The sequence below is a fragment of the Pristis pectinata genome, chromosome 17, assembly GCF_009764475.1.
Source record: "Pristis pectinata isolate sPriPec2 chromosome 17, sPriPec2.1.pri, whole genome shotgun sequence".
Classification (NCBI taxonomy): domain Eukaryota; kingdom Metazoa; phylum Chordata; class Chondrichthyes; order Rhinopristiformes; family Pristidae; genus Pristis; species Pristis pectinata.
In genome coordinates, this window is record NC_067421.1 from 220,512 (window position 1) to 231,270 (window position 10,759).

The 10,759-nt window shown below is 50.5% G+C and overlaps 1 non-coding gene across 1 annotated transcript; it reads right to left on the reverse strand.

Annotated features, from left to right (window-relative positions):
- Window positions 1-427: 427 nt before the first annotated feature.
- On the reverse strand, window positions 428-501 carry trnan-guu (transfer RNA asparagine (anticodon GUU)). The gene has a single exon. It is a non-coding gene; the product is annotated as a tRNA-Asn (tRNA).
- Between the last annotated feature and the right edge of the window lie 10,258 nt (window positions 502-10,759).

The following is a 10,759-nucleotide window of genomic DNA, read 5'->3' on the forward strand; positions in this document are numbered from 1 at the left end:
TTTTTTCTTGGTTTCACCAGTTGAACATATAACAGAGGCTTTGGAACAAAGTGAACAAGGCTGTCAACGGCCATTCAGCCCTTCCCTCGCCAACATTCAGTGCGACAATGGCTCATTATCCAAGTTCAAGCCCGTGTTCCGCTCTCTCCCCACATGCCGTGAAAACCTTTTGGGGCAGAGGACAGTTAGAATTAAATCAAAACAAGACATTAGACCTGGCAAGTCCGTTAGGTCCAAGGATGTCACCGGAGGAAACACGCAGATCCCGGTGAAAGTGAAGCAGAACTTCTGGACTCCGGACCTGATACACCGCAGGGAGGGCTCCCACTGTTCCCAGTGAGGCAGCAGCAGGGAGCGGCCGCCTCCGGACAGCGCAGTGTTACCCAGCTGACAATGACACGCACAGCAAAAGCTGTTGGATCACCAGCGTCCCTGGGTGGGCTCGAACCACCAACCTTTCGGTTAACAGCCGAACGCGCTGACCAATTGCGCCACAGAGACATCCTGAAGGAAGCGGAAATAAATGGGCCGTTGCCGGGTTGGGAGGCGGTGACCAGGGAACGGTGTTGGGACCCGACCTTTCACAATCTGCATCATTGGATTGGATCAGGGAGTCACGGACAATATAAAACAGAACACGTCGAAACATTCAGTACGTCGAGCAACATCTGTGCAGAGAGAAACAGAGGCAACGTTTCTGGTCGGAAACAGGGTCAAGAGTTACCAGGACCACTGCACCGGAGAGAATTTCCAGGTCAACGGCCCAAATTCATAACAGAAGCATTGAAATGTAGTAAACACAGTGTCATTTATTACATGAAATTTCAGTCCGGGACCAAACAATCAACAGCCCCTGAAAATTGCACCGGTTTCTCCGGCCGGACCAGTTGCTCCCGCAGTCGGCAGAATTCGAGCCTTATCGGGGAAACCCCAGTGAATTTCCAGTCCACCGTTTTAACCACTCGGCCACGACTACCTCGCTCCCCACAGGCCGGCAGCCAGAAGGACATTGGCCATGGGCTGGGATCAGTGTGCCCCAGGACGGACGGGGACAGCACGGATCCCAGAGTCGGCGGAACAGGACTGATCCTGAACTATAAACAGAAACTGCTGGAAACACTCAGCGGGTCAGACAGCATCTATGTAGAAACAGAGTTAACATTTCAGGTGTTGACCTTTCAATCTGAACTCCGGGCGGGCTGTTGGACGGAGGAAGTCTCACGCAGAATGGGACAAGTTTTCCTCACCCCGCCACCACACCCCCAGACCTCCCGGTTTGCTCTCAGTCTCTGAATGTGGGCATCAGCAGCAAGGAGAGCGGTTATTGCTGTTCCCCAGCTGCTCTGGGGACGGTGATGCCGAGCCGCCTCCCGGGGCCGCTGCGCTCCGTGTGATGAGGGAGCTCCCATTGGGCTCTCAGTGCCGGGGCTTCATGATCCGGACCCGGCACCCAGGCAGTGAAGGCGATGGGTGACCTTGCAGGGTTGTCTGGGTTGGGAGGCCGAGCCGGTTTCACTCTGCTTCTCCTTTCTGATCCACCCGACAGGCTTGCCAGGCCGCTTCAGAGGACAGTCACCAGATAACCCCATTGGTGTGGGCTAGAGTCACATACAGTCCAGAGCGGGTGAGGGGGGTGTGTTTTCTTCCTCCAGCACCCGGGATACTGCAGGTGGGAGAGACTGAGATCTGTTGGCGGGGCTGAGCTGATATCCCGTTTCTTGTCAAAGGGCACTGACGTGACACCCCTGTATTCTCTCTCCAGGGGCGCTGCGTGACCTACTGAGTTTTAAAGCATGTTTTGCAGTCATGTGCACTTTCCAGCAATTGCAGTACTTATGCGTTGTTTAGACCCGACCCTGGATATACAAGGGCGAACATGGACTGGGGCGAGACTGACATCGGGGCGTTAAATTCGCCCCTGACTTGCACAAGTGTATTTTAATGAGTATTAAGTGGGAGGAGGAGCCTTGGTGTTCAAGTACAGAGACCCTTAACGTGACAGCAAATGCAGATAAGGGGGTGACGCATCCAAACGGGGGAGATCCTTCATGAGGCGGTGCAGGGAATTTAACAGCAGGGTGGCTTTGTTACAAACATGTTAGAGTTTGAGTCGGCCCACACTGGAGGGCTGTGTGTTGTTCTGTTTACCACACTGTAGGGAGGGCCACATTTCGCGAGAGAGGGTGCAGAGGAGATTCACCAAGATGTCAATTCTGTTATAAAGGTTGTTCCTTTTGGAACAGTGGGGATTGCGACGTGATGTAATTGGGATGCGTGAAGTGATAAAGGACATAGGAAGAGTAGACAGAGAGAATCCGCTCCCGTTGGCGATGGGACTGGAACAGGAGTACATGGACTAGAGGTAAATTATCGGAAAACGATGGGAGGGCTGAAAACCGAGGGAACAGGGAATGAGGCCTGAGACCGAAGAGGGAATTCCAAAGTCCAGTGTGCACGCTCAGAGTACAAACGGAATATTCCTGTGGAACAGGGAGAGTGCCTGAGACTCGGAATGAAGACATGACATTGATCTGTGCAGAAGAAGGGGACAGAGTCTCTGTTGGGAATGGAAGGGGTGTGAGGAGAGAGATTCCACAGGGTAAACATAGACACGAACAAGGGGTGAATAGTCGGACGTCACTCAGTGTGAGCACATCATCTGGGACGTGTTGGGCATTGTAGGCATACAGTTTCCTGTAGTCATCTGGAATAGAGAGAGAGAGAGCTGGAAAATGCGTTGATCCGTTCATTGATTGACCGGGAAAAGACGATGGATGAGAATTATATCCCTGATCTGCTTTCAAGAAGTGACGAAATAATCTCTCTTACACTCATTACCAACCTCAATTTTTGGAATAAAATGTATGAATTTTTACTCGGAAATTAAACCCTGACTTTGCTGACGCGGCGAGTCTCATCTTTTACAGTTTCAAGTGCACTGAATTTAAATGTGTCCGCCGTTTTAGTTCCTGTTCCGTCCACCTGATGTCCCCATACTCCAACAGACCGCATTCACACAACGCAGAAGAATTATTCAGCTGAGAGTCGACATCTGCAACAGCCGATGAGCTGTGACTAGAGTTTCAGGTAACTCACATCGGTTGTAAATCAAGCAAAACTCTACCTTTTCAACGATACACAGTTTACCCCCAAATTATGTCACACTACCGGCAAACTCCAAGAGGAGAGATCTCTAATAATACCCCAGAGCACTCCGATCTCACAACAGTCCGATGTTTCTGTCCCTGGCCCAGTTTAGTTTCTGGTCAATGGTAACACCCGGGGTTTTGATGTTCGGGGACTCAGTGATGGTAAAACAAGGGAATGCTGATGTTGGATGGTTGGAACCTCTCCTGTCGGTGATGGTCATTGCCTGGAACTTCTGTTACGAGAACATTGCGTGTGAATGGTCAACCCATCTCCGGATGTCTTGCACGCAGGAATGGGATGCTTCATTTGCAGGGATTTGGAAGATAACTAAATATTCACCGATCATCCTCACTTGTGACGGAAAGAAAGACGTTGATGCAACAGCTGAATATGGCTGAGCTTGGGGGAGAAATCCTGCAGTGATGTCCTGGGGCTGGGGTGATGGACAGCTGACAACTACAACAATTCTCCTCTGCGCGGGAGATAACTCTGACCCTTGCAGTATCTTCCTTTTGCTTCCCGATAACTTCAGTTTTGTCAACACTTGTTGATGCCGCGCTTTGTCAAAGGTTGCATTCTTTTCAACTTTAGACACCCTCTGAGTTATACTGGAGGAAATCATGTTGGAAACAGTGAATAGTTGTTGGTCACCTTCCAAAACTCTTTGGACTCTGGAACAGATCCCTCTTGTACAGGTCACATCTGTCTCACAGAGGTCCCAGAGGTCCACAAATCTGAATCCCTCCCCTGCATTAACTCTTCAGCCACGAATTTGTCTGCCATATCGCCCTGGTCTTGCCCTCACTCGCCCGTGGCACGACGACTAATACAGATATTACTACCCTTCAGGACCTCCTTTTTATCCTGTTTCTTAACTCCCGATATTCACTCTGCAGGACCTCGTCCCTTTTTCTGCCTGTGTCATTGATCCGTTGTGTGTAATAACTTCTGGCTGCTCACCCTCCATCTTGAGAATGTTTTGCAACCTCTCAGAGGCATCCTCAACCCTGGCACCAGGGAGGCATCAAACCATACTAGAGTACGGTTTGCGGCCACAGGATCTCCTGTCTGCCCCCGAACTATCTAGTCTAATATCTTCTGCTTTCACCCTTCCTTGCTGCGCTTCAGAGCCTGTAATGGTGCCACAGTGGGTCGACACTCTTTGGAGTTCAGTGAGTGAGGGGTGATCTCATTGCTCCTCACACTCTCTGGACCAACGGGTTCGTGGCAGAAGCCGAGGATGATTTTTTAGAACTGACAGGAAGTGAAAATTTACAAATAACTCATATTGCAGAAACGTAAAACAGACACAGACAATGCTGAAATACTGAGCAGATGAGGCCACATCTGTGGGAAGAGAAAGGAGTTACTGTTTCAGATCAAAATACTTCCCTGCGCCTTGCAGGAATCTTCTATTCCATTTCCAGTTCTGCCGAAGGGTGTTTGACCTGAAATTATGATCCTCTCCCCACAGGGTCTCAGTATTTCCTGCACATTTTTTTTTAGTTTTGCAGCTCAGTAACGACACCATTCGGCTCATCGCGTCCATGTCGCCCACAGATAATCAGTGGACTTCCAAGAGCAACCAGGACCACTGCGCAGGAGAGCATTTCCAAGGTAGAATTGAACATATAGTCGGGAGGTTAATTAGCCCTTTAAAATGCTTCTCGTGTGCGTGAGTGGAGGAATTGATGGGAATGTTGTGGGAATAAAATGGGATCAGTGTAAACCGGTGATTGATGTGTGGACCCAGTGTGTTGAATGGTCAGTTTCTGTGCTCCATGAATCCATGACCATGACCCTGTCACACAAGAGCTCAGATTGCAGTGACGAAGGAGAGCGGTTTATGAAGATACCGGCAACACTGGGAGATTTCAGCTGTGGAGGAAAAAACAACGTGGAGAAGCGGAGGTAAAGTTTTTGTCTCTGGACCAGAGGAAGCTTCTGGGGAGGTAACGGCTGTTTACCGCCATTTATAAAACAGTTACATTTTGTAAACGGAAGTTAATTGGAGGGATAAAGAGAAGGCATCGGGAATTATAGAGAGATAGTGGGGAGAAAGAGAGAGAGAGAAGAAAAAGACGGTGAAGGAAAGGAGCGGGTCATGACTGGATTAGGAGAGGGCAGAGAGAGCCGGGAAAAATACTGCCAGCGCACAACACATCAGACAACACTTACAGAAAGTGAAACGGGGTTAACGTTCCAGGTCGAAAATGCTTTGTCAGATCCGGCGAACAGGGATAAACGTTTATATCAAGCTGAAAGGCGAGTGGGTAAGGGAGGTGTGGGACAAAGGGGAGATCTCTGGGTTGGTGAGACCGTGCTGTGGACAGAATCAGCTGTTACTTTTGTTTTAGAACTCCGTTCATAACACGATTTCCACTTGCCACAAGTGGGGGATGTACGGTAGGCAGCGGGTCTTCAGATTTGATTGTCATGTTTCATACCATTTATTTCTAACGTTCAATGATTTTCACAATGCGATTCAATGGGTATTTCACCGCCTTCTTCAGTTCCTGTGGGAATTTGCTGTGTCACGGCGTAAATCCACGTGTTGGAGCAGGTGCTGAGAAGCTGCAACATTTCCGATGTGAATTCTGTGATAGAACGGGGATCAGTGGAAGAGTAACTGTGAATCTTTGAAATTCGATGATAGACATAAAACCCCGCCTGTGTTACCCACAACAGAATGAAACTGCCGGTTATACTCAAGAGTAAAACGCTGTATTTCCTTCGGTTCTCCTTCTCTGGGTCCTTGTCATTCTCTCCGTTGCTGCGGCCCCGGAGCACCCTGCGGACTCGACTGGCCGGTAAAATCCATCTGACTGTCAGAATATTGTGCAGCAAAATCAGAAGGAGCCGGACACAAGGTGTTAAAATGCGGCTTAACAATTCAAATACCGCCCATGCAGGGGGGTGTACTGAAGCTTAATTTAAGAACACAGTTCCAGGGAACATCATTTTTTTTTCTTCAGACTTGTTTGTAAAGTACCTTGAGACAGTGTCTGAACAGCCCAGCACACTCACTGTACCGATAACCACAGCCGCCGTTCTCTTGGCGCAATATTTTTCTTTCAGCTTCCCACAACAAATGTCTACAAATCGATCCAAGGCGAAAGCGACTGTCAGCCAGCCAGAGACGGCGGTGCTTGCAGACACCAGCCACATAACGAGACTGCACACGGCAGTAATGCGGAAGAATGATCGCCAAAAATAAATCACAGAAGTCCACCTCAGCAGAGTCAAAGATAACGACGATGAGATCGACCGCTGCCATTCCCAGCAGGTAGCGAGTGATGCATTTCCAGAGACGGCACTTTCCCCGAGATGGCATCGCAATCGTCACCAGGTTAACTGGAAGAAAGAGAAAAAGAAGCAAAGAAATGACTGACCAGACCCGAAGCCAATGCAGGAGTTTGACAGGTCCCGGTGACAGCTCCACTTTGTTACTACATCGAGCGCTGGAAACTCGTTCCTGTCTCCTTCGAAGGATCCAGAGAGGGCGCAGAGACCCTATGGACAGAGAAGGAGATTACGGCAGCGTGTAAAATGTGTCAGATATGGATTAGGATTCCTAAATTCTGAATTAAATTTGTAGTAACAGGGAAGATCCAGCTAGCTAACTGCCTCCACAGAAGCAATAATGGATGGATCAGCTTTACCGGCGGCGTCCACGTATTCTGCTGAATGAAGTTAATAAATCCGGGCAGCAGAATGCGGCGTTGTTCGAACAGCAAAACACGAACCACTTCCCTTCGCCGCACTCGCTGTCAGTGATGGAACAATTAAACAACGGATCAAAATCAAGAAAACCTGTAAGCACTCAACCAGACAAGCAGCAAGTCTGGAAAGCGAAACCGGTTAACGTTTTGGGTCCGCGACACTTCCTCAGAACTGTTATGGAAAAGATCCCTGACCCGAAGAGTTCACTAGTTTCTCGCTCCGGACACGCTACTTACCGGGCTGAGTGATTCCAGCATTTTCTGTTTGCCTTTCACATCTTATGATTTGCCATTTTGTTGGTTTTACAGTAGAAGGTCGGCTAATTCCAACGGATACAGTGTGGGCTGACACAACCTCACAGCCAGTCGCGACGTCTCCCACTGAATCCATCCCAACGAAGCAATATTTACGAGCCAGGTTGCTACTTGGTAAATGTCCCTTTAAGGCACCTGGACAGTAGTGTAGTAGTGTGTGTGGTGTTATCTGACGACTACAAGACTATATCGGAGTGTACTGGTTGTTGCTTAGAGAGACAGAGAGACGGAGAGAGAGAGAGAGAGAGAGAGAGAGAGAGAGAGAGAGAGAGAGAGAGAGACTGACTGGCGGTCTCTGTATCTATTGATGAAGAACAATAGCTGTCACTATACGATCCATGTATGGATTTTAGGAGCAAACTGTGGAATCCGTTTTGTCGTTAACCTGTATTGGAAAGCAGGTATATCTGTGGGCGGCCACGTATCGAATGGCATCGGTGTGGCAGATACTTCGGAACAAAGCAATGGATATCATCGGTAGTCACCTCAGTGTCATATGGTTTCCATCGTGGAACTTGTGGACTTCGTAAATTTTCTCTCTACATTCTCTCTACAATCTACTGTGGTTTTCAAAAGCCTCTGCTCATCGTTCTACCTTATGATTTGCTGAACTGAACTTTGAGAACATTTCCCAGACTTGGGGTTTGGGAATTTGCCACACACACACAATTAGGGTTTATTTTTGTGGTCAATGTTTAATATTTAACGTTTTTGTTTCTCTTATTATTACAAGTAGTTATTAATAAGTTGATTCTAACACTTATGCATGGCTCTTTGTGTTTCTATTGTTGCTGGTACGTAACACAATGGAGAGAGTTTCAGCAACCCGCAGAAGTCTCAGTGCAGCAGTCCGACATCGAGAGCAGTGTTAAATGCAGAAATAATGTAAATATACTGCATTTTACAATATTGGTAACTGTTAATCAGAATGTTATCTCTGACGCCAAGTGTATATCAATGAATTATTCATAAATTGTCTCATATTTAGTCATTTTGTAGCGGTTGCTACCACGAAATAAAACAAGACGCTAGTCGGAGGATTGTCGAACAGAAGTGGTTTATTTTCCCGCCTTGCGCAGGCCATTTAAGGGAGATTGTTCCCGCCCAAAACAACCGGCAATGACGTAAGTCCTACGTCATCAAGACTTTCCCGCGCGCGGGTTCTCCCCGTCGCACGGGAAGACGAGGCCCGCCGCCATCTTGGGCCTCGTCACTCCGACGCCGCCTGACCCGACTGCCGAGCCGGTTCGCCCGACTAAACGGTGAGTCGCCACACAACCCCCACCAGAACCGGCGATACAGTCCCCAACGTCCGTGGGCTGTGCCAACTGCCGCTTAGGGGTCCGGCCTCTGCGTCGCGGCGTTGCAACGTCGACAGGTTGTTGCAGATCCAAATGGGCCGGTTTGAGGCGGTCCGCCGTGAAAACCTGTTCCCTGCCTCCAATGTCCAAAATAAAGGTGGATCCGTTATTCCGTATGACTCGGAACGGTCCCTCATATGGTCGTTGCAATAGCGCCCGAGGTGTGCCCCTGCGAACGAAAACAAACTTACAGTCCCGTAGTTCCTTGGGCTGGCAGGATGGGGCTTGACCGTGCCGTGAGGTGGGAATCGGGGCCAAGTTGCCAAGCTTCTCGCGCAGTCTTTGTAGGACTGCTGGGGGTTGTTCCCCTTGGTCCCGAAGGGCAGGTATGAAATCCCCGGGGACAACTAGGGGCGCCCCGTACACAAGCTCAGCTGACGAAGTGCGGAGGTCTTCTCTGGGGGCAGTGCGTATGCCGAGCAGGACCCAAGGCAGCTCTTCAACCCAGTTAGGACCCTTCAGGCGGGCCATCAAGGCTGATTTCAGATGGCGGTGAAAACGTTCCACCAACCCGTTTGATTGAGGATGGTAGGCCGTGGTGGTGTGCAGCTGCGTTCCTAGCAGGTTCGCTAATGCAGCCCAGAGACTGGAAGTGAATTGGGTGCCTCTGTCTGAAGTGATGTGGGCCGGAACACTAAAACTAGAGACCCAAGTTGTGAGCAGCGCTCGGGCGCAGGTCAGTTGTGATGTCAGTCAGGGGAGTTGCCTCAGGCCACCTAGTGAACCGGTCCACGATGGTAAGGAGGTACCGGGCTCCTCTTGAAACCGGCAGAGGGCCCACGAGGTCGACGTGTATGTGGTCGAACCTCCTACGGGTAGGCTCGAACTGCTGTGGTGGGACCTTGGTGTGTCGCTGGATTTTTGACGTCTGGCAGTGCGGTAAAGTCCTGGCCCACTCACTGACCTGTTTGCGCAGGCCATGCCAGACAAACTTGTTGGCGACCAGTCGGACAGTAGATCTGATGGACGGGTGCGCCAACCCACGTACCGAGTCAAAAACGCGTCTCCGCCAGGCTGCAGGGACTATAGGGCGGGGCTGACCAGTCGCAACGTCGCAAAGTAGGGTCTGCTGACCTGGACCAACCAAGAAATCTCGGAGCTGCAGACCCGAGACTGCGGTTCTGTAGCTGGGCAGTTCGTCGTCGGCTTGCTGTGCGTCAGCTAGGGCCGTGTAGTCGACACCCAGGGATAGGTTGTGGATGGTTGGTCTGGAAAGTGCATCAGCAACGGCATTATCCTTTACGGAGACATGTTGGATGTCAGTTGTGAATTCGGAAATGTAGGATAAATGTCTCTGCTGACGAGCTGACCAGGGATCGGAGACTTCGGAGAAGGCAAAGGACAGAGGCTTATGATCGGTGAAAGCGGTGAAAGGCCTGCCTTCTAAATGTATCGGAAATGCCGGACCGCCAGATACAGTGCCAGAAGTTCCCGATCAAAAGCGCTGTACTTCAGTTCGGGCGGACTAAGGTGCTTGATGAAAAATGCCAAGGGTTGCCAGCGGCCTATCAGTAGCTGTTCCAGTACCCCACCCACCGCGGTGTTGGACGCGTCTACCGTGAGGGCAGTCGGGACGTCAGTCCTGGGGTGTACAAGCATCGTGGCGTCTGCCAGGGCGTCTTTGGCCTTAACGAAAGCAGCCGCAGCCTCGTCAGTCCAGGTGATGTCCTTGCCCTTACCTGCCAGCAGCGAGAACAGAGGGCGCATGATACGGGCTGCTGCAGGGATGAACCGATGGTAAGAGTTGACCATCCCAAGGAATTCCTGTAGGCCTTTGACTGTGTCGGGGCGGTCAAAATGGCGGATAGCGTCCACCTTGGCGGGTAGGGGTGTTGCCCCGTCGCTGGTGATTTTGTGGCCGAGTAAATCGATAGAGTCAAGTCCGAATTGGCACTTGGACGGGTTTATCGTAAGGCCGAAATCGCGGAGGCGGGAATACAGCTCGCGGAGGTGGGAAAGGTGTTCCTGGCGGTTACGGCTGGCGATCAGTATGTCGTCTAAGTAAATGAACACGAAGTCCAGGTCTCGGCCGACCGCGTCCATCAGCCGCTGGAAGGTCTGCGCGGCGTTCATAAGGCCGAACGGCATCCGAAGGAATTCGAACAGGCCGAATGGGGTGATAATCGCAGTCTTGGGGACGTCATCCAGATGGACCGGGATTTGGTGGTATCCCCGAACGAGGTCCACTTTGGAAAAGATGCGGGCCCCGTG